General features: G+C 42.6%; 3 pseudogenes; 2 read left to right on the forward strand and 1 right to left on the reverse strand.

Moving 5' to 3' along the window:
* Window positions 1–1,640: 1,640 nt before the first annotated feature.
* Window positions 1,641–5,933, reverse strand: LOC139702502 (olfactory receptor 1468-like; annotated as a pseudogene).
* Window positions 5,934–17,270: 11,337 nt separating this feature from the next.
* Window positions 17,271–18,370, forward strand: LOC139702503 (ras association domain-containing protein 5 pseudogene; annotated as a pseudogene).
* Window positions 18,371–19,536: 1,166 nt separating this feature from the next.
* On the forward strand, window positions 19,537–22,729 carry LOC114108459 (bcl-2-like protein 1; annotated as a pseudogene).
* Window positions 22,730–24,644: the final 1,915 nt, after the last annotated feature.

Below are 24,644 nucleotides of genomic sequence, written 5' to 3' on the forward strand. Positions count from 1 at the left end.
CCCATCCCTGACTGTCCTCTAGAAACTCAGGAGACTCCCAGAATCTGCCAGGAGATCACTCCAGAAGAGACATAGGAGCTCACCCTGCAGTGTGCACAAGTCTTCCATTGAGTGTGGTCACCAGGTCAAAACATTCATAGAGCCTGGTGCAGTGGCTCCTTCACCTTCACTCCTCATCACAGAAGTATTTCCTCCCTTGGTCTGAAACAGAATTTCCACTTCACATTGCAATGCACATTTCATGGGCTCATCCTGCCTTACTGGGTAAACACCTCCTCTTCCCCTTTCAAGTGCTTGGCAATTTTTAGAAGTGGACAAGTGAACAGAGTTTCTTCGATTGCTTCATCTGCATTATTGAGCCCAAGGAATGTGAGCTTGAGGCTGGGTTGTGTGCTGGTCCAGTTACCAACTTGCTTTCCAAAACTTCCTACTGGCTTATTGGGCTTGTAGCATATTTGGAGACAAGAACCCAGAGGAAATTGGTGAAGGCCTCCATCAGGCCACTGGAAACCCTGATCCTGCTAGGCACCAGGCCCATCAGCCAACTGCCATCTTGACACTGGAATTCTATGATGAACACTTGGGCCTTGCCTTATATATCAATCTCAGGAGTTCCTTGTCTGCCACAGACTGTTCTGTGGACAAAGGGATCATTGTCATTAACATAACTGCCACTCACCAACACAAGGCAGGTGGCATCTTGACCCTGAGGGTCTGGCTCTGCAAAGGAACAATCACACTAGAATTGACAGACAAAACTACACACACACATACCAGATGCCCACACACCTCCTTGCACATCACACAACCCAACACACATAGTCACATACACCCACTCAGCACACAGTATGACAACTCAAATGCCAAGAAACACACCATTCTGTCCAAACTGTGCTGTACAAACAACACACAACATGCACAGCATCCAACTATCCACACACAAACACAGCACACACACGACATGCACACATCACACACACACTGCCCATCCACACCATACTTTGGATGTTATTAAGGCTCTTTTGTGGTTCATTATTCAGCAAGTATATGGAAATTCTGTGCACATGTGTCCTTGTATCCTGCAGCTGCTGATCATGTTTCCTGTGTCGTGTGGGGTGGCTGTGGAAGCCTTGGGACCTGGAGGAGGGGCTTGCACTCCCCTGGGGCTCACCCTCCTGGGCCCTCCTGAGCCCTCCTGAGCCCTTCCTGCCCCAGCTGCATCTAGTGATACACTGAGGGATCAGGGCCCAGCCCTTCTGTTGCCCATCTGCTGCTCAGGCTACACCTGGGTATCCACAGGACAGCAGCCACACCACATAACTCAGTTTCCCCATGCCCTCAAGCTGTGGACTCCCTCCACCCCTCACCTTTCCTTCTGTTGACCCAGATGCCAGGGGCTTTCCATTGAAGGGATTTGCCCCATGTCCTTCACATTTCTCCAGTGAGCTGGACTCCAGCTGCTGCCTCCTAGAATGCAAAACTAGGGAGGGGGATATTAACCATAGGGTGGGCCTCCAGGGTGGGGTTCGGAGGCCCTCCTCTCTAGACTCTCACTCCAGCCCTGACTATGCCCCAGTGACCTGCCCTGAAGCCCAGGAGCTGCTTGAGGGTGGTCTAGGAAGGTGGGGGGCTCCATGCCCTTAGGAGGACTTGCCGAAGGGGCCTGGTACAGGGGGAAAAGGGAAGAAAGGTGGGGAGTCCAAGAGGGGACTGAAGAGACACTGGAAGCTGGGATACCACATGCCCAGCCTGGTCATAGCTTCTAACTGTGCAGGGGACATGGACAGCATCTCAGTGAGGGGCCCAGGGTCAGTAGGCTGGGAACCCTTGGGAGTTTCAGCAGGGGAGCAAGCATAGGGGATGACATTTTTTTTTTATTCCCAGGGCTCAACAATCTAGAGTCCCTGCTGACTGGATAGGGGCACTCACCAACATCAGAAATAAGAAAAGACAATATAAAAAGAAAAAAATGAATTCAATCACAATTTGGCCAAATCAAAGGAAGATGCTGATCTGCCTCCACCTGTCCCATAGAAGCAGTGCCATCTACAGGAACGAAGCTGGGAGATGCAGACGTGTAGATCCACTGTGTCTGGAGCTCTTTTTCCTCCCCTCAGTGCTGCTCCTCCCACTGGGTACAGAGCAGAACACGGTGAGTATGTCCCCAAAAATCTGGACTAAAGACAGGGAAGAAGAACCCACTCTCAATCTCCAACACTTCCTCTAGGGAAGAGCTGACCAACCTGGGAAAGAGTCTAGGTGACTGAGAAGGTGGACCATGAAGCTGACTGTGGCTGTCATCAGTGAATAAGAGCCCAGAAGGGACAAAAAGAGAGCCTAGGAGGAGGGCAGAGCCCTGCTCCCAACCTTTCCCAGGGAGGACCCTGAGAAGGAGGCAGCCTGTGCAGAAGGAGGCTCAGGGGTAGGTACAGGAAATCTCTGCCTCAGGGCTCTGAACCTCGGGACAGCCATCTCTGGCACAGTGCAGAAAGGCACCCTGCAGAATGCCTGTCAGCAGCCACAGATCTATCTACTAAGTAAGAGGACAGAACAACCCAACCAGGACAGCCAGATGTCTCCAGGAATCATCACAAGCTGGGGTGATGAAGGACCACCGTGAGTTGAAAGTACTCCTGCACCACACGAGAGGCAGCCAAGAAATTCAAACTCCCAGCATCTCAAGAGCCCAAAACAAAACACACAACAAACTCTTCGAGGGACAGGCAAGAAAGAGAATATTCACTCAACAACAAAGATCAAAAGGAAAAACACCCACCATATTCTCATAAAGAAGTAACACTAGAGAGAGGGTGGTACTCACTAGTAGGCAACAAAGAACCAACTGCAATGAAGACACACTGGGGTGAGGCCCCTGGACACAGAGGTGCTTTAGCACTGGTGGGCAAAGAGCGCTCACCCACAGGAACCAAAAGAAATTGAGCACTGGGGGGCGAGGGGCTCTCACAGAGGAGACTCATCACTGAGCAGGAGGGTACTCACACTCAGGCCGCTGAGGAGACTGCGTGCTGGTGGGCAAGGGGAGCTCACACTCAGGATTCACACAACACAGATTCTTTTAGAGAATATCCTTCAGGGCTATATCTCGGGTACCACAGTGATGGAGGGACAGTGGTGGTTTCTCACTGGTCTCAGGAAGTTCTCCATGATGGTGAGAAATGGTTCTTTGCCATATTTCACTATATCCTGTCAAGGTAGGAATTGCTCCTTATCCACAGATCCCAGTGGGTTTCTACTCTGGTGAAACGATAGAATCTAGAACTCAGAGAATCCTGAGCAATGGTGGGTGAGGGGTGCTCACTGAGAGGACACAGAGGAGAGTGAGCACTGTTAGGTGAGGGGAGCTCACCCTAGAATCAAGAGGAAACTGAACACAGTTGAGCAAGGGGCCCTCACCCTCATGACCCAGAAGAGACTGAGTACTGCTGAGCGTGAAGGAAACAAACAGATCAAGGACCATTCCATAGTGCTGCCAAGAGTTTAAGAAAAATAACTGCATTGTTGGTGGTACAATAACTTGGGAGACTGAGACAGGAGGATAGCAAATTTGAGGCTAGCTTCAGCAACCTAGAGAGACCCTACTAAAATTAAAAATACAGAGGACTAGGGATATAGCTCAGTGGTAAAGCACTCCAGTACCAAAAAAAGGGGAAGGAGGAAGGAAGGAAATTAAAAATGGATAACTCTTTCTCTTTCAGAAGTGGGAGAAGAATGAGAAGAAACTGTAGAATCAGATGGTCTGTGATTTTTATACAGGTTCAAACTGGCCCTCTTTGTGATATGAGAAAATGTTGAGCTTCAATTTAAGCCTGCAAAACAACAATGCTATTTTTTCTATTCCCATTGAATTGTCATGAGAGTAGGAAAAAAAAAAAAAAAACAGAAAATACATTGTCAAAATCCAAAATACCAAATAGAAGAGAGGTGTTCTTACAAACTAAAAATTTTATTTTATTTTTTTATTTTATTTTATTTTTTTTAAAGAGAGAGAGAGAGAGAGAGAGAGAGAATTTTTTTTTTAATATTTATTTTTTAGTATTCGGCGGACACAACATCTTTGTTTGTATGTGGTGCTGAGGATCGAACCCGGGCTGCACGCATGCCAGGTGAGCGCGCTACCGCTTGATCCACATCTCCAGCCCCCAAACTAAAAATTTTAACTAACCTCTAGTTACTCTTCCTCTTACTGGGGGAAAAATAATAATAAAGTTTCATTTTAGGTAATCACCAGGATATATACAAAATGAAATATTGTAGCAAAAATAAAATATTCATTTTAAAAAAAGAAAGATCCATTTATGTTTAGGTCAAGTCAGAAAATGTTAAATATGAAAATAAATCCAGGAGAGGGAGGGAAGAAGGCTTCAAGATAAAATGATGTGAAAATGTCTGCAGGAGAGCATATGTAAGAGACATTGGGGGAGCACTGGAGGGCGAGGGGCTCTCACCCACAAGGTTGAGAGTTTTGTATCTTATTTAGTATTAACCTAAGATTATAGAGTACTATTTAAAAATGACACCAGAGACAAAGCAGAGTTCTAGATAAAATGATAAGATCCTGGGATAACTTAAGGATGCCAGGCATGGACATCACATCAAACAATAATTCTTACACCTGGCTTTCCCAGGATCACTTGGGAAAGACAAAGAAAGGCAAAATCAGATCACCAAGACCCCCTTCCCTAGATGAACTGCTCAGCTAAGCTTCCTCTCCTTTACATATTGAACCACTGTGTAGTGTGCTACGTCAACAAAGGTTCCCAAGGTGAGGGGAAAAATCTGGAATAATATTCCAATATTAATATCCATACATTCACTGGAAAAAAAATGATATGAAAATCACAAGTGTTTCCATAAAACACAGAGAGATTTTTCTTCTTACAAACAACTCTTCCTAGGGCTCCCTTCATGTCTCTGTTCCTTAGGCTGTAGATGAAGGGGTTCAGCATGGGAGTCACCACCGTGTACATCAGAGCCATGATGGGTTCTTTCACAGTAGAATTATCAGCTGATGGACATAAATAGAGGCCAATAATTGTCCCAAAGAACAGTGACACCACGGAAATGTGGGAGCCACACGTGGAGAAGGCCTTGTGAATACCACGAGAAGAAGGGACCTTGAGGATGGAGGAGAAAATTCATGCATAAGATATAATGATGAGTAAGAATGGGAAGAAAACAATGATCCTCCCATGATAAATATCACTAGCTCCTTGACATGAGAGTCAGAGCAGGCCAGCTTCAGCACAGCAGATAAGTCACAGAAAAAGTGGGGGATCATGTCATCCACACAAAAAAGACGGTCTTAGGTGGAGTTATAGCTCAGTTGGTACAGTGATTGCTGCACATGCACAAGGCCCTGGGCTCAATTCCCAGCATCACAAAAAACAAAACAAACAAACAAAAAAAACTAGTCTTGCCATAAGCAGAGTGTGCAACAGGGCATGGAGCATGGTCAGCACCCAGGATAGCACCACCAGGGAGAGACAGAGCCAGAGCTTGGGGCTCATGATGGTGGTGTAGTGCAGCGGGAAGCAGGTGGCCACATAGTAGTCATAGGTCATGGCCACAAGGAAGAAGCTCTCCAGGTCTCCAAAAAACAGGAGGAAGTACATTTGAGTCAGGCAGCCTGCATAGGGGTTGGAGGGAATTTGAATCTGCATGTTCTGCAACAGTTTAGGAATGGTCACAGAGGAAAAACTGAGGTCAGAAAAGGACAAGTTGCTGAGAAACAAATACATAGGCGTGTGCAGATGGGAGTCCAGGTGAATGAGGATGATGGGGAGGACCTTCCCTAAGACAGAGGTAAGATACATGGCCAGGAACAAGGCATAGAACAGGTTTTGGTGTTCTGGCTGGATGGGCAGGTCTAGGAGGAGAAACTCTGAGATGAGAGTTTGGTTCCTTCCTATCATGCTCTGTCTCCAGTCTCTTAAAGAGACAATAATACAGTCCTTTAGAAACTCAAATAAAATCACATATTTCTATGATATATAACCTGTTAGGGGTCTATCAAAAATCTTTATTTCACTCTTTGCAATAATTACCATCTTATACCACAATGTGTATAATTATAATCTTTTTTAAAAAGACATGATATTTGCTTCACTTCTTTTTAACATGGTATAATATTCCATTCTTTTGTAAACATTTCTGACACACAAAATGTCTTGATGTGGTCTGGTTTGGTTTGGTTTTTGCTTTTCTGCCAGGCCAGTCACCCTCAGTGATTATAACTGGGTCCTGCTTTTTCAGTTTCTGACATGGTCATGCTCTTTAGGAATTTTTCTAAACTTTACAGCCTTCTAACTCAACATATACTCCCAAGAAAAACTCATGTACTTCAAAGTTTCAAATATCATTTAAAACTCAAGTGTTGACCTCTTTCTATCCTACAGAACCCTATTTTAAGACTTAATGATTATCTTCCCTTGAATGTACCACAGGCATAGTAAGTAAAACAGACCCCAAGTGAAATTCATGATCTCTGCCTGCTCCTTTCCCAACCCTGTCCTCCTGTCTCTCTTATTAAGTAAAAGGAATTCAGGCTCAAACTCAGAAACCTGAGAGTTTTATTTCACTCCCTCATTTCTCTCACCATCCATATCCAATCCAGCAAGTCCTACAGAGTCTGCACTGCATTCTGAATTCATCCACTCTTTGTTCCAAACATCACTACCTTAGATAAGCTGACCTCCTATGTCACTTGAACTGTGCGAACTGCCTCTTAAATTCCTGCTTCTAAGCTTCAATACCCTTCTCCTCCAAATACTTTCTTTTGCACTGTGACAATATAAGATGAAATTCTGGTCACCCCTCTCTTCTGATTACATCCAGTGATAGATTCTCAGTGCTCTTAAGAAAAAAGGCAAAGGACTACCAACTAAGAAAAGCCCAGGACCGGATGGGTATACAGCAGAGTTTTACAAAACCTTTAAAGAGGAACTAATACCAATACTTTTCAAGCTACTTCGGGAAATAGAAAAAGAGGGAGAACTTCCAAATTCATTCTACGAGGCCAACATCACCCTGATACCTAAACCAGACAAAGACACTTCAAAGAAAGAAAACTACAGACCAATATCTCTAATGAACCTAGATGCAAAAATCCTCAATAAAATTCTGGCCACTCGGATACAAAGGCACATCAAAAAAATTGTGCACCATGATCAAGTAGGATTCATCCCTGGGATGCAAGGCTGGTTCAATATAAGGAAATCAATAAATGTTATTCACCACATCAATAGACTTAAAAATAAGAACCATATGATCATCTCGATAGATGCGGAAAAAGCATTCGACAAAGTACAGCATCCCTTTATGTTCAAAACTCTAGAAAAACTAGGGATAACAGGAACATACCTCAATATTGTAAAAGCAATCTATGCTAAGCCTCAGGCTAGCATCATTCTGAATGGAGAAAAATTGAAGGCATTCCCTCTAAAATCTGGAACAAGACAGGGATGCCCTCTCTCACCACTTCTGTTCAACATAGTTCTCGAAACACTGGCCAGAGCAATTAGACAAACGAAAGAAATTAAAGGCATCAAAATAGGAAAAGAAGAACTTAAATTATCACTATTTGCAGATGACATGATTCTATACCTAGCAGACCCAAAAGGGTCTACAAAGAAACTATTAGAGCTAATAAATGAATTCAGCAAAGTGGCAGGATATAAAATCAACACGCATAAATCAAAGGCATTCCTGTATATCAGCGACAAATCCTCTGAAATGGAAATGAGGACAACCACTCCATTCACAATATCTTCAAAAAAAATAAAATACTTGGGAATCAACCTAACAAAAGAGGTGAAAGACTTATACAATGAAAACTACAGAACCCTAAAGAGAGAAATAGAAGAAGATCTTAGAAGATGGAAAAATATACCCTGTTCATGGATAGGCAGAACTAACATCATCAAAATGGCGATATTACCAAAAGTTCTCTATAGGTTTAATGCAATGCCAATCAAAATCCCAACGGCATTTCTTGTAGAAATAGAGAAAGCAATCATGAAATTCATATGGAAAAATAAAAGACCCAGAATAGCAAAAACAATGCTAAGCAGGAAGTGTGAATCAGGCGGTATAGCGATACCAGACTTCAAACTATATTACAGAGCAATAGTAACAAAAACAGCATGGTACTGGTACCAAAACAGGCGGGTGGACCAATGGTACAGAATAGAGGACACAGAAACCAATCCACAAAACTACAACTATCTTATATTTGATAAAGGGTCTAAAAGCATGCAATGGAGGAAGGATAGCATCTTCAACAAATGGTGCTGGGAAAACTGGAAATCCATATGCAACAAAATGAAACTGAATCCCTTTCTCTCGCCATGCACAAAAGTTAATTCAAAATGGATCAAGGAGCTTGATATCAAATCAGAGACGCGCCGTCTGATAGAAGAAAAAGTTGGCTACGATCTACAGTCGGTGGGGTCGGGCTCCAAATTCCTCAATAGGACACCCATAGCACAAAAGTTAATAACTAGAATCAACAAATGGGACTTACTCAAACTAAAAAGTTTTTTCTCAGCAAAAGATACAATAAGAGAGGTAAATAGAGAGCCTACAACCTGGGAACAAATCTTTACTCCTCACACTTCAGATAGAGCCCTAATATCCAGAGTATACAAAGAGCTCAAAAAATTAGACAATAAGAGAACAAACAACCCAATCAACAAATGGGCCAAGGACCTGAACAGACACTTCTCAGAGGAGGACATACAGTCAATCAACAAGTACATGAAAAAATGCTCACCATCTCTAGCAGTCAGAGAAATGCAAATCAAAACCACCCTAAGATACCATCTCACTCCAGTTAGATTGGCAGCCATTATGAAGTCAAACAACAACAAGTGCTGGCGAGGATGTGGGGAAAAGGGTACACTTGTACATTGCTGGTGGGACTGCAAATTGGTGCAGCCAATTTGGAAAGCAGTATGGAGATTTCTTGGAAAGCTGGGAATGGAGCCACCATTTGACCCAGCTATTCCCCTTCTCGGTCTATTCCCTAAAGACCTAAAAAGAGCATGCTACAGGGACACTGCTACATCGATGTTCATAGCAGCACAATTCACAATAGCTAGACTGTGGAACCAACCTAGATGCCCTTCAATGGATGAATGGATAAAAAAAATGTGGCATTTATACACAATGGAGTATTACTCTGCATTAAAAAATGACAAAATCATAGAATTTACAGGGAAATGGATGGCATTAGAGCAGATTATGCTAAGTGAAGCTAGCCAATCCCTAAAAAACAAATGTCAAATGTCTTCTTTGATATAAGGAGAGTAGCTAAGAACAGAGTAGGGTCGAAGAGCATGAGAAGAAGATTAACATTAAACAGGGATGAGAGGTGGGAGGGAAAGGGAGAGAGAAGGGAAAATGCATGGAAATGGAAGGAGACCCTCAGAGGTATACAAAAGTACATACAAGAGGAAGTGAGGGGAAGGGGAAAAATAATACAAGGGGGACAAACGAATGTCAGTAAAGGGGGCAGAGAGAGAAGAGGGGAGGGGAGGGGAGGGGAGGGGAGGGGAGGGGAGGGGAGGGGAGGGGGGATAGTAGAGGATAGGAAAGACAGCAGAATACAACAGACACTAGTATGGCAATATGTAAATCAATGGATGTGTAACTGATGTGATTCTGCAATCTGTATATGGGGTAAAAATGGGAGCTCATAACCCACTTGAATCAAATGGTGAAATATGATATATCAAGAACTATGTAATGTTTTGAACAGCCAACAATAAAAAATAAAAAAAAAAAAAAGAAAAAAGGCAAAGTTCCCTTCAGGAGCACAAATGACACTTCATTACCTGATCCTTTCCCACTTCCTTAGCCTCTCCTGGCTGCACGATGCCTCTTGCCTCCCCTGTCTGCAGTGCTGGGCTGAAGCCATCATTTCTAGGCTCCAGTGTTTCGCACTTGCTGTTTCTCCTGCCTCCCGCCTGCTTTCCTTGCCTCCCTCTTCACCTAGCCTACCCCCTCCTCTTTCAGGGGTATTACGTGGCACTTGCTAAGCTAAACCTTCCTTGTATCATGCTACAATTTCCACAGCATTCTGGACTCATCTCATGGCACTCAGTGCCCTGATCCCTGGTTGATAGCTGACTTCCCATTGATTAGGAACTCCATGAAGAAAAGTCATGTCTGCCTCATGACTGCAGCAGGGCAGCCCCCGGCCTGGAGCCTGACGTGGTCAGTGTCCCATAAATACTTACTGACTGCCTTTCAGGCTGAGGCACACATTCCTTCACTTTAAAAGACAGCAAAATCTAGTTAAAATTGCTGCTATTGTCAATTGTTTTCAGACCAAGAACTCACTTATTTACCATTTAGCTATGCATTTTGACACTCTGTTTCAAACTTCATGGATGTAATTTTGCAAACATGGAAAACATTAGGGTACATTAGATCTACTGCTCATTTCACTACTTTGTATTGAGTTGGTCTAAAACTCCCCCTTTCTTTAAGTCCCTAGGAACCTAGGAGGTTTCTAGTCTTACTTATTTATTTATTAAGTGTAGATGGACACAATACCTTTATTTTTTGTTGTTTATTTTTATGTGGTGCTGAGAATCAAACCCAGAGCCTCATATATGCAAGGCCAGCACTCTACCACTGAGCTACAACCACAGCACCTGGTCTAAAAGTCTTTTATGATTCATTTCACCTTATGTCATTGATATTGGTGTGGGGAAAAATTAACATGATGGTAATTTTAGAAATTATGGGGGAGACAAAAACAATTCTACCTTCAAGCCCTTAATTGAGTTCTTCCTCCACTATCCACAGCCCATATGGTGGTTAATTTCATGGTTAGTTTCATTTCATTTCAACTCTGCTAGGCCCTAGTACCTAATGTGTAAGTCTTAGTTAGATTTTCATCACTATGACCAAAATCCTTGACATAAGCAACTTAAAGGTGGAAAGTTTATTTGGGTTCACAGTTTGGGGTTTTCGTCCATGGATGTCTGGCTCTGTTGCTCTAGGCCTGAGGTGAGGCAGATCAAAATGATGTAAGAATGTGGTGAAGGAAAGCTGCTCAGCTCATGGCAGCAGGATGCAGAAAGAGAGTAAGGAGGGAGGGAAGGGCCCAGAGATAAACCCCTTCCAGCACCTGTCTCCAGTGACCTGTTTCCTCCATCTAGGTCCCACCTCCCTGCAGTCCATTCCACCCTCAATGGATTAATCCACTGATGAAGTCAGAGGCCTTAGATCCAATCACTTCCCCAAAGCCCCACCTCTGAACACATGAGACTGGTGGCCATTCCAGATCCAAACCACAGCACCTTGTTTTGGTCAAACACCAATCTAGATGGTTCTGGGAAGGCATTGTAATATGATTAACATTCAAATCAATAAAACAAATCACCCTTCTTGGGGCGGGGGTGTCTTGCCTTAAAAGGAAAGTCTGCTGAAGAGAAAAGGGTTCTACTCCAGCTTGCCTTCAGACCCAAGATGGTAGCATCAACACTACTGGGCATCTGCTCTACTGACCTGCCCTGTAGATTTCAGACCTGCCAGTCCCATGATCATGCGAGTTAATTTCTTAAAATGAATCTCTTTTTCACTCTTTATCCCGTTCTTCTCTACCCCTTCCTCTTTATCTACACATATTTATCTGTGTAAATGGTCTGGTTCTGATTTCTGGAAAATTCTGACTCTAATATAACTGTACCCCAAATCTGACAAATAAATCAGAGTAGGGGCATTAATAGATGTAAGGAGCTCCTTAACTAAAAAGACATAATGGAAGCCAACCACTGGGATCTTCACCCTGGTGGTGGTGGTGGTGGTGTTTAATTCTGCTGCATTAGCAGTTTTTACCCTTGAACATTACCTGCTGACATTGCAATGGGAAGAAAATGTCTACTGCAAATCATACACCTGGTTTCTCACAATTTTTCTTTCCTTGTAACTGAGGAAATTCCATCCTGGATGTCAAGAGTGTGACTATGAATCACAAACAAGAGGCATCACTTTCAGCTGCTGTGCTGAGGATGGATTAACCTTCATGTCTCCCTGACCCATGAAATAAGGAATTCTCAGTGTGGGGTGTGCATAGGAATCAGTGAGGGCAGTGCTTCTAGACTTTAATGTACATGCAACTCACTTGGGCATAATGTTAAAATACTTATTCTGACTTCATGGTTCAGCTTTTATATTTTTCCTTAATACCCACAGAAATTCAATGTTTTGGTAGATGGGTTGAACAGGAATAGGAAGGACAAACATTTTCTTTAAATTGCAGATTATTGGATCCTCTCAGAAAAATTTAATCACAATGTCTGAAGAGGAGGGCTGTCCAAAAAATGTTAATTCTTTACAGATGATTTTAAAAGAAAGCCTGTTGCATTAAAGCCTACCTAGCTCACAGAGCTGTCATTATGTTGAAATGATATAATCTTGTTGTTGTATCATAAGATATACTGCACATTGATATTTATGAATGTTATCATTAACAATTCAACTTGCAGACATTAGACAAAATACTTATAGAATGTTGGGAAGATGTGAGAGGCAGAGGGGTATAGAACAGATAAGCCATCCCATTAAAAAAAAAAAAAACATCTTAGAGAACGCATAACCTGGAAAAACTATACCTTCAAATTGAAAAGACACTACAGGTGAAATAAGCACCATCCTTCTTGATTTACCTAGGATTTCTAAGAGTGACCTCTGACCTGAGATCCATCTCCCCTCATTCATTGTAGGCATGTGAAGTAAAAACCTCTAAAGTCATAATCTGTGTCTACACCACCCCAGCTCATATATCTTGCTACTCATTGCTGCACCTTAGGGAACCGGCTCCCGATGGACTTCAGATCCTGGGATAACTAATTATAAACAAAGTAATTACTCAGGACCTCACTAAGACAATTCTCTCAGAGTCCTGCCGCAGTGAGTGATTATAGCCATTGATCACACCTGACTATACTTTGGGGAACACTGAGGATAGAAACAAGCTCAGGGATGGATGCTTAATCACTGGCTGCTTGGGGAATGGGCAGGAGTTCTGTGCTGTGCCTATATAAGGAAAGGACAAGAATGAAAAAAAAAATGAACACCTCCACATCATGTCCAATACTTTCTCAGGTCAAGTTAGAAAAAGAAGCCCAGATTCCACATTATTTAGTTACTTTTGCCTCCTTACCTCTCTAGGAAAACCTTCATAGCACCCATCATTAACACCATCCCAAATACTCTTCATATATATCAGATGACCTCCTAATGTCATGGTCTATGTTCCTGAAATTGATTACAAGGCCATACCATCATTTATATTCCCTTCTTCAACTGCCTGCTCCGTATGGCCCCAGAACTTGGAAGTCACCAACTAAATTAAGTCCTGTGTGTGGTGATACGGTGCAAACTTCATTCCTAAGGAATCTGCATCCTCTATAGTCTTGCCTTTATTGGGTTGTTATAGATTATATTAACATTTATTTCTAGACATGAAAATAGGATGTGATACCCCAAAATTACCCCAGGTTTTCAGACTCAGTCCTCCCCACTCTAGTTGTGTACAAACAACCTTTTCCTTGGTATCAGTTTTAATCGCCTCTGCTCTTTGTGCATTGGTTTACTAAGAACCAAAAAACAATATACAGAGAAAGAGACTGTATTGTATTTCCAATTTCCAAATCAGTAAAACAGTTGTTACATCCCTGGCAGAAGAGCACATGCACTGAGAAATACATATCTTGATACACCATTTTAGGTTCATCAGTCTCATCTCTTCGTTCAGCCACAGCTGCAGGAACCAGCTCTGCACTGGCTTCAACCAGCTTGAGTGGATGCAACTTGACATCACCTTCCTTCAATCCTTCTCCACCTGCTCCTTAATTTTTGTTCTGGGACTTTTTATTTTATTTTGGTACTGGGATTGAACTCAGGGACACTCAACCACTGAGCCATATCCCCAGCCCCTTTTTTTGTATTTTATTTAGAGATACAGTTTCATTGAGTTGCTTAGTGCCTCACTAAGTTGCTGAGGCTGGCTTTGAACTCACAATCTTCATGCCTCAGCCTCCCAAGACGCTGGGATTACAGGTGTGTGCCACTGCACCTGTCTCTGGGACTTTTATGACTCCAGAGAAAGATGTTATGGGAACTCTCCTCATACTCACACAAATAACAAGGTCTATGATGCATTTTAAGTTAATTATTTTAGAGAATGAGAGGAATGAAGTAAACGGTTTTGTTGTTGTTGTTGTTGTTATTGTTTTGTTTCTTTAGCATGAGAAATCTGATTTCTCCAGCATCATTTGTTGAAGGCTATATTCCACTGATTTGCCTTGGTTACAGTATTAAAAATCAATGGAGGATATAAGAGTGAATCTAGTTCTGCATTTTATGCTATTATGACTCTCAATAGTGATATATGTTTCTATCTTTTCTTTAATATCACACTTACTTGGTCATTGTCACTTAATAGATTAGAAATAAGAAATGTGAAACTTTCTATTTTGCTCTTCTCTTTCAAAACTGATTTTAATTTCTAGCTTTGCCTTCACGTATAAATTCTATAGTAAGATCATCAATTTGTACACAAAAGAATCTTGTTGGAATTATGATTGGAATTTTGCTGAATCCTGAGAGAAGTTTTTGAAGAGTCAACATCTTAAGAATATTGAGTCTTCCAGTCCAGACCATAGTATGCATTTCCATTTCCATTTCTTACATCTTTTATTTCTTTAATCAGTGTTTTATAGTTTTGAGACACAATAGTTCCACTTATCCATGTTCTCATTTTTCCTGATTTCAGTTACTTCCACTAAACCATAGTCCTACAATATTTAATGAAAAAATTCCAGAAGTAATTGTCATGTTCTTTTTTTGCCCTTTCTCATTACATAATAATAAAAGGGTCGATTTTTCAATTCTCAAACAATCCTTAAAATTATTTTGAACTCAATGAAAAGGAAAGTACATCTTATAAAAATTACCAGGATGCAACAAAAGCAGTCCCTAGAGAAAAACTTATAGCATTAAATGCATGTATTCGAAAGTAAAAAAGATCTAAAGATGATTGTCCCTACTTCTATTTTATCAAGTTAGAAAAAGAAGACTAAATTAAATTTAAATTAAACAGAATTAAGTAAATAATAGAATGAGAATAGAAATCAATGTAATTGAAGCAGAAATCAATAAATAAAACCAGTGAAACTAAAAGCTGCTTCTTTGAAAAGATCTATGAAATTAAGCTGCCTCTAGTCAGACTAAGAGAGAGAAAGGAAGAGATAGAGACAAATGACATAAACACTTACATCAGGAATAAAATAATATTGTGAACAACTATATTACCATCAATTCACTAATCTAGATGCAAGAGACCAATTCCTTGAAAGAAAAAAAAAAATCTCACTAGTGCACCCAGGAAGAAATAGATGATCGGAATAGGCCTGTACCAATCAAGGAACTAGAGCCAATAAGTAATTACCTTCTAAAAGAGAAAGTGCCAAACCCAAATAGTATATTTGGGTATATTCTACCAACATTTAAGGAGAAAATTATACCAATTCTGTAGAACCTCTTTGGAATAAAGAAGAAGAGGGAATACTTCTTAATTCATTCTATGAGAACAGAATTACCATAATACCAAAACCCAATAAAGACATTACAAGAAAAGTACAGTCAATTATCTTTCATGAATACAGATGTAAAAATTCTCAACCAAAAATATTAGCAAATGAAATACAATCATGTATAAAAAGAATTATAAACCATGACCAACTGAAATCTATCCAAGTGATATATGAGGTTGGTTCAACATTCAAAAATCAATGATGTAAAGTCCATCACATCACAACCTATAGAAAAAAAATCATATGATCAAATCATTAAATGCAGAGAAAATCACTTGTCAAAATCCAGTACCCATTCATGAAAAATAAAAACCTGGTAAGTTAGGTGGAGCTAGGAAAACCTCAACTTCAGAAAGAATGGCTACCAAATAACCTACAGCTGATATACTTAATGGTGGGAAACTTAATTCATTCTCCCTAAAATCAAAAAAAAAAAGGCAAGCATGTTGCTTATCATCTCTGCTTTTCCACATAGTACTAGAAATCGCAGCTAATGTGATAAAAAGGGAAAAACAAATAGTGATAGATTGGAAAAGCAGAAATAAAACTGTCTGTGTCTGATGCTGACATGGTCCTCTAAGTATAGTAAGCCAAAAAAAGTTCACAAAATAACTCCATAACTAACAAATGGGTTATAGGAAGTTTGTATGATTCAAGCTAATATACATGAGTCAATTGATTTCCTGCACTCTAACAATGAGAATGTGGAATTTTATATTAAAATCACAATGTCATTTTAATTCTCATCCCCCTAAAATGTAATATTTTGGAATAAATCTAACAAAAATACATCAAAGATCTATAGGAGCAAGAAATATAAAGCACTGATGAAAGAAATAAAGAAAAATAAAATACACGAATATTCTTTGTTAGCAAGTCATGCATTTGATAAGAGATTAATATCCAGTATATTTAAGGAACACAAACTCTATTGAAAGAAAATAGATAATCCCATTAAGAAATGGGCAAGGGCCCTGAAATAGATATTTCTCAAAAGAAGACATATAAACAGTAACACATAAATTACTGAAAGATTTAAATATGAGAGCTAAGACTATGAAACTCCTAGAATGTAAGAGTAATCTTCATGAAGGTGGATTTAGCTGTGGTTCTGTGGTTATGACCAAAACAAAACAAACAACAATAACAAAAAAAAACAAAAACAAAAACAAAAAAAAACAAAACAAAAAAAAAAACAAAAAACCTCACAACAGAAGCAAGAATAGATGAATAAAAAACATATATGTATCAACAAACACTATATGAAAAGTTAATAAACAACCTATAAATGGGAGAAATTTGCATATCAGTTTGTAAGATTATTAATATGTAGAAAGAATTCTCACAACTAAGCGATAAAGACAAAAAGCCCAATTAAAATGTGCAAAGGAACTCAATGAATATTTCTACAAAGGAGATGTATAAATGGCCCCATGTGGCCCCATGTCCATGAAAAGATGTTCAATGTTATCAGTCATCCTCTACAGACCTTAAAAGTTTCAAGGAAGGCTTTCCAAAATGCTAGTTGTACACTAGGTTGATTTAGCTTTTAAAAATGGAAAAAAAAAAATATTGGTAAGAATGCGGAGGAATTGGAACTCCCATACATTGCTGGTGGGGATGTAAAATTGTGCAGCTGCTATGGAGAATTTATTCGACAAATTCTTCAAAAACAGAAGAGATGGTGCCCCTGGGCTGAGCGAGCTAGCCAGCCAGTGCCGCGCGGCCCGAGATGAAATGGCAGGTGCCCAGAGTGGCCAAGAGCGAGGAGCGCGAGCTGGGCCCAGGGGCCTGACCCCCGGGGCTGACCCATCGGCTGTGCAAGTTCAGGCAGTGCACAGGGACAGTCGACCGCCTGGGCCACTCGCGCCCCACTGACAAAAGCAGGCGGCCCCGCCCGCTCAGCTCTGGTGCAGCTGGAGCCAGCTGGTCCAGACGGCGGGTGGAGAGCAGCATGAGCAGTAAGAAGTACTGCAGCCTAGAGGAGGAGTTGGAAGATTGTTTCTTCACGGCCAAGAGGACCTTTTTAAGGAATGTGAAGAGCAGACATCTGTCAGAGAACATCTGAAGATAGTGGAGGAGGGAATCTCGGGAATCTCCTCTGCCTACACTGCAGGAGAGCAAGCATATCAACAGCCACAACAGCCTGGAGAAGAACTGCCTGGACATGAAGCTGAGCGAAGATGGCACCTACACGGGTTTCATCAAAGTGCATATGAAACTTCTGCGGCCCATGGCAGTGCCTGCTGGGATCAGGCCCCAGTCCATCAACGATGCCATCAAGGAAGTGAACCTGGGGCGATGAGGGACAAGCGGACATCTTTCTACATGCCACTGGATGTCATCTAGTAGTTGCCCATCAGCAACACAATCACAGTCTGCAAGGTCATCCAGGGGCTGCTCAAGAGGTTTATGGTAGTGGAAAATCCCCCAAAGTTTGCACTTTTTAAGCAAATACACAAGGATGGTCAAGTGCTCTTCTAGAAACTCTTTGTTGCTGACTGCTCCCTCTATCTGTGCCTCCTTGCTGGCCAGACACAGATGTCCTCAACTTTGTGCTAAAGGAGAATTAAACTGGAGAGGTGGAGTGGGACACATTCTCCATCCCTGAGTTCCAGAACTTCCTAAGGATCTTGGAAAAGGAGGAACAGGACAAAATCCAGCAAGTGCAGAAGAAGCACGACAAGTTTAGACAGAAATTGGAAGAGGCTTTAAGAGAATTACAGGGCAAACCTGGGTAACTGGTCTTGCTTCCTCTCCTCCTAATGCTCACAGATTTGCTTTTATTAATAATTATTATTTTGCAGCAGATACTTTTTCTCAGGACACCTCTGGTGGGTGTATTTGTACCCACCCAGCTGTTCCAGACGTGGCACAAAGTCTCTTCCATGGACAAGTGTCTGTGTGGGGGGTTGGCCCCTGCCCACTTCCCGTGCTGTGCCCCCCAACAGACTCCGCCAAGGATTAGAACTCATGAGATGGACAACATTGGCATCTCTCAAGCTGCAGGCCTTTCACTGACCAAATAGTTGCCTCTTTTGTCACCAAACCAGAACTTCTCACACCAGCCAGCAAAAGAAAAAGAGTAAAAGGTTTTAGAACTATATATTCTATCTCTGGCTTTGACTCATCTTTAGTTTCTCTTATTCGCCACCTTCAAAACCTTTATTTAGGTCAAATGTTGTAGCATATTTCTTTAGCAGGTCTGAGCTAAGTTCCTGAAAGCAGAATAATGTTCAGAAAAAGGTTATCCCACTGCCCAAGGCACCTGCTGTTCCTGCTTAAGGGAAGTTCATGTGGCCTCTGGCCTAGCTGCTGGGGTAAGGAGCACCAAGGCTGAGGCTGGCTCAGAGATTTGCAGCGAAGTTGCTACCTGCTCTGGCCCTGGTCCTCATTAGCAAGACTGTGCATGTGTAAACCCAAAGGTATACATACATGTGTTTGATCGTCACATCTTTGTCAATGCTGTTTGTTTTTAAGTTACAAATTTGAATTTAGCATTGCCATCATCCTCATGTGTTTCCATTAAGGGGAAACTAGCCATTTACCATTTTTAAAGTCTCCTGTTGAGTCCAGAAATCAGGCAGCAAGAGAAAGCCAGAAAGCATTGCAGAGAAACATGTCTAGGGGGAACGTAGTGGGTTGGCGGTGGCGACCTTACATGCCTCCTCCATCTTGGAGAGGACATGCTGTGCAACTGATAGGTGGCAGCACAGGCAGAGACCCGGAGCAGTGGGCGGGCACTGTGGAGGAAGTAGGGTCTGGAATTCAACAAAGAGCAGCCCGTCCTCTCAGAATCTTATCTTGGCTTTGGATCTTAGAAGAAAATCATTAAGCAGAGATCAGACACAGTGAATGAGCAGATGTTTTGGACACTGGACTGATTGAGCCAATCTCTATTTTTAAAATGGCTCAGAGCAACCAGGAGCTAGTGATTGACTTTCTGTCCTACAAGCTTTCCCAGAAAGAATACCCCTGGAGTCAGCTTAGTGAAGTGGAAGAGAATAAGATTGAAGCCCCAGAAGGGACTGAATCAGAGGCGGAGCCCACCAGTGCCATCAATGGAAACCCATCCTGGCATCTGATGGACAGCCCCATGGTGTGTGGAGCCACTGGCCACAAAAGGAGTTTGGATACTCCCGAGGTGACCCCATGGCAGGAGTGAAGCAAGCACTAAGGGAGGCAGGTGACAAGTTTGAACTATGGTGCTGGAAGGCATTCAGTGACGTGACGTCCCAGCTCCACATCACTCTGGGGACATCAGAGCTTTGAACAGGTAGTGAATGAACTCTTCCAGGATGAGGTAAACTGAGGTCACATTGTGGCTTTTTTTTGTCCTTCAGGGAACATAGTGCGTGGAATGCATAGACAAGGAGATGCAGGTATTGGTGAGTCAGATCGCAAGTTGGATAGCCATTTACCTGAATGATCACCTAGAGACTTGGATCCAGGAGAATGGCGGCTGGGACACTTTTGTGGAACTCTATGGGAATAATGTGGCAGTGAAGAGTTAGAAGGGCCAGGAGTGCTTCAACTGTTGTTTTCTGATGGGCATGACTATGGCTGCATGGTTCTGCTGGTCTGGCTGTTCAGTCAGAAATGACTAGACACTGACCACCCACTCACCCTCCTTCCCACTCCACCCCACCCCACCACATCCTTCTGTCCAGCCAGCATTGCCACCAGGAGAACCATTACATGCAGGCCACGCCCACCATCAGTCACTGTTAGAGTCTGTAAACAAGTCTGGATGGCGCCTGGCATTTTGCCAGAGGGAGTGGTTTATGAAGTAACGCCAGCGAGCCATTAAGTGTGGAGATTCCTTATTGGTTGACTGCTGTATCTAGTTTATGTTAATTAAGATAAGCTGTGTGGAATGTATAAATACCTCTGTTGTCCTACAATAAACGGCTCCCACTCCTGCTGTATCAATCTACACAAGTTGTTCGTCACCCCCCGGTTATTTTGCTGCAGCCAGACTGCGGCACATCACTGGCATGGGCCTATACCTGGGTCCCTGCAGTTAGTTTTCTAGATCTACCACACTTCTATGACAGCCACCTTTCTGCATACCTCAGGTCTCTTGGCCTTGAAATCTACAAATTTTCCCTAAAATCTGTCCTATGAAGGCTGGCAGCGGGTAGGGGCAGCTAGGAGCAGAAGGGCCCTACCTGGTTGGTAGAATCCTTACTACCCCTTAGCCTCTGAGACTACTTTCTTAGTAAGGAGCTAGAACAGTTTTTAACCCACCTCCCTAGATAGAGACTAGATTGCCTTTTTTTTTTTTGATGTTTGTAGCCTTAGAGTTGATCATCATTTTCCATCTCCTCTGGACCTGGGCCCTATTCCTTCCATCTCTACCCCCAAGAACCATTTAGAGGCCACTTTTGATTAATTAGGAATTCAGGCTGCTTGGGATAAAGAAGCAAGGATCAGGACTTCCTCCTCACTTCTGGCCTGGACCAAGTCCCCACTCTTAGTGTGAATATTTTCCAGAGGCCTCTGGCTAGAGGCCAGTCCCACTTAGGAGGGAGAGTGCTATCGCTACAGGAAGTACCCTCATGCTAAACCTAGGGTGGCCCTTGTAGTTTAACACCCCCCCCAGTCCCTTTCCCTCCTCTCTCCTGGCCCCCATGACCATGACCGAAGGACCATCTGGGCCCAAGACAGTTGCCTCAGAGCTATTTATGGCTCAGCTGCCTCACTTCCTACAAGATCATCCTGGGCTACTGTCCATTGGGTACAGGGATTCAGGGGCCTCACCCAGATGTAAAGGGGAAATATAGGGAACAGCAGTCAGAGCCCTGGGGTCTTCCCTAACTCAGGAAGGAATGGTGGGAAGGAGACCTTAGGGCACAGGCCAGTGGATGGGGTTGACTGGAAGGGCCTGTGTTGCCTGACCAGGTAGATATTGCCCTACTGTCCATCCTGGGCATCAGGGCTGCCAAGGTCAAAGTGGCCTGGTCAAGAGCCCTTCAGGCCTCCCTCTACTCCAGCCTTGTCTTGTCTCATCCCTGGGGGTCCCAGCATAGCACTGGCCACCCCAGGCCCTCCGATGTGCATATTCCAGACAAGTTTTCATTCCTTGTGAAGATGATATAATATTTTTATTAAGTGTGTGTGTGTGTGTGTGTGTGTGTGTGTGTGTGTATGTATTCATGTGTGAGGAGCTGCTGGCTTGCTGTGAGCATGCAGGTGGAGAGCTGGTGCCTGGAGATTGGCGGCCTAATTAATGCTCCTTCCCCTGCCCTGTTCCAGGAAAGCTGTCCTAGGGGTCTTAGCTCCTGAAAGGCACCTGTCCCCCCTCTCTCCTCCAGTTGTTATATCTCTTTAAAATAGTCTGGGTGAAAGTGAAAGTGCAGGTCAGTAATAAACTGTGTTGACTCAGTGGGAAGAAAAAAGTTAGGCGCTGAGGTATAGCTCATTGGTGGTTTACTACCCAGCATGCATGCAGCTCTGGGTCCAATCCCAAACACAAAAACATGTAAAATGATAAAACATACAATGTGAATACTACTAGCATTGCATTTGGCATAAAACTTGCCAAAGTCACTAATAGGGTCTCAAAGCTAAAGAGTAGTTTCAACATTATTTTTGTAGCTTACTATTTCAAGCTTATTTTTTCCTTCAGGATTTGTAAAAACAAATGGTGAGATTTTTAATCTTCATAAGATTTGGATGACATTAGATTTTTGTACTCTTTATTCAAATTAAATACTAAGTTTTCTACAGCCTTGCCTCCGTCGTCAGCAGAGAAGGGCCTAGCTGCCTTGGGTTCCCCCTGGGCCTCCAGCACTGCCTCCTTCCTCCCCCTGGAACTCTTGGATCTCCAGGTGCTGCCAGAGGTATGTCTTGATTACAGAGGGAGATCCTCCAACTGGGCCAACTTGGAGTCCTTTCTGTGGTGAAGCTGGCCAGGCATGTGCGCAGTGAACCTGTGGGCATGGCCTCCCCATTGACCTCAATGCCTTTTGTTGCAGAGAGTTGGGAGCAGGGTGTGTTTGCATGAAGGTCTGCTGCTGGCTTGCTTCTGCCAGGAGGTGGACATCAGCAGTGTGGGAGACAAGGCCAGGGGAGCCCTCACTTGGAGCATAGGGTGAGGGTCACATATCTCCTACCCATCTGGCTTCCTGGACTTTGACTTCCCAAGAAGAAATATCAGGGCACATTGACAGGGAGGATCAGATTCCTAACTCTGAATATTTGTACTGGCTCCTTGTTCAGGGTCAAGCTAAAATAAATTAGCCAGATGATTCCAGCAAGTAGCCAGGACTGCAGAGACACTCCAATGCAAAGGGAGAAGGACTTGCCATTCTCAAAAACAGAACTGGTGTCCTCATCCAGCCTCTGAATGACTGTTTCTTTGCTGTCCTCTGCCTTCCCAAGTCCCTCTTGAGTCAGTTACAGCCCAAGCTTCATGTAGCCTCAGAATTTTCCTCCTTTACCAAGGCTGAGTCCATACTGCCCCATCCCAGAGCAATGCTAATCCCTTGTCATAAACCCTGTGCATCATCTTCAGAACTACAAAAGCAATACGAGCTAACAACAATTTTTTAAGCCACAAAAAAAAGAAACCTGGTTATCTGCTGCCTCATGCTCAGCCTTATCACTTTCCTCCCTTAAAAAAAATCTCTCCCTGTCCCTGCTGCTTATTATTCCTTTTGTCCTGCATGTCTCTGACCTTAAAAGAAGGCATGGCTCCTGCTGTAGCCACTGAATGCTGCTGAGAGTCTCCCTTGATTGGGATGGCTATTTTATTTTTGAGAAGGAAAAAAAAAGTGTGTATGTATGTGTGTGTGTGTGTGTACACACACACACACACACACACACACACACACACACATATATATATATATATATATATATATATATATATATATATATATGGCATATAGCTATATATAAAGAGATAAGGGTGTTTATGAAATAAGAAAATTATGGGAAAATTCAGACTTTAAAGCACAGTTAGACCTGGGACCTATGCTGAGATCTGAGCCTTTGGAAGACATGTTGGGTTTCCTTCCCTCCCAGAGGTGGTGTGACTGCTGGTAGTGCCTTCTATGGTTGTGTTGCTCAGTGTGCAAGTGTTTGTTCAGAGGATATTTTCTTTTGTTCACATATAAAAAACTGTTGGTGTAGCTGTATTAAACACCATCAGCAGAGTGAAGGTTCCAGCAGTCTGAGCTCAGGTATGAGCTTCCTACATCTCTTAATGTGCCTCCTCTGTTTTATTTAACAGTTTGGGTTATGCAGAAGAAAACAGAAGTGTGTGTGTTTGGGTGGGGGATTTATTTTAAAGATAGCACATGGTCCTGGGGACTGATAAGTCTGATATCTGCAGAGTAGGCCCACCTCCTGGGGTCCCTGGAAAGAGGAGAATGTTATAGTCTTGAGTCCAAAATATTCTGGAGGAAGAAATTTTTGTCTTTAGAAACTCAAGATTTTTCTGTTAAGTCCTTCAAATGACTGTACAAGGCTCATCACATTAGGGAGGGTATTATGGTTTGAATGTGAGGTGTCCCCCAAAAGCTCACATGTGAGATAATGCAAGAAGGTTCAGAGAAGAAATTATTGTGTTACAAGAGCCTTAACCCAATCAGTGAATTAATCCCTTGATAGAGATTAATTGAGTGGTAACTGGAAATGGTAGGGTGTGGCTGGAGGAGATGGGAATTGGGATGTGGCTTTGGGTATATATTTGTATCTGGCAAGTGAAGACCTCTCTCTCTCTGCTTTCTGATCACCATGTGAGCTGCTTCCCTCTGCCACACTCTTATGCCATAATGTTCAACCTCACTTCAAGCCTTGAGGAATGGAGCTGGCCTCCTATGGACTGAAACCTCCGAAACTGAGCACCTAAATAAACTTTTCCTCCTCTACAATTGTGTTAATCAGGTCCTTTAGTCACAGCAGCAAAAAAGCTGCCTAAAACAGAGGGTAATCTACTTTACTCAAGGTCTAATGATTTAAATTTTAATACTTTTTAAATTTTTTAAATGTATTTTTAAATTAATT

This window comes from Marmota flaviventris, chromosome 17, assembly GCF_047511675.1.
Source record: "Marmota flaviventris isolate mMarFla1 chromosome 17, mMarFla1.hap1, whole genome shotgun sequence".
NCBI classification, from domain to species: Eukaryota; Metazoa; Chordata; class Mammalia; order Rodentia; family Sciuridae; genus Marmota; species Marmota flaviventris.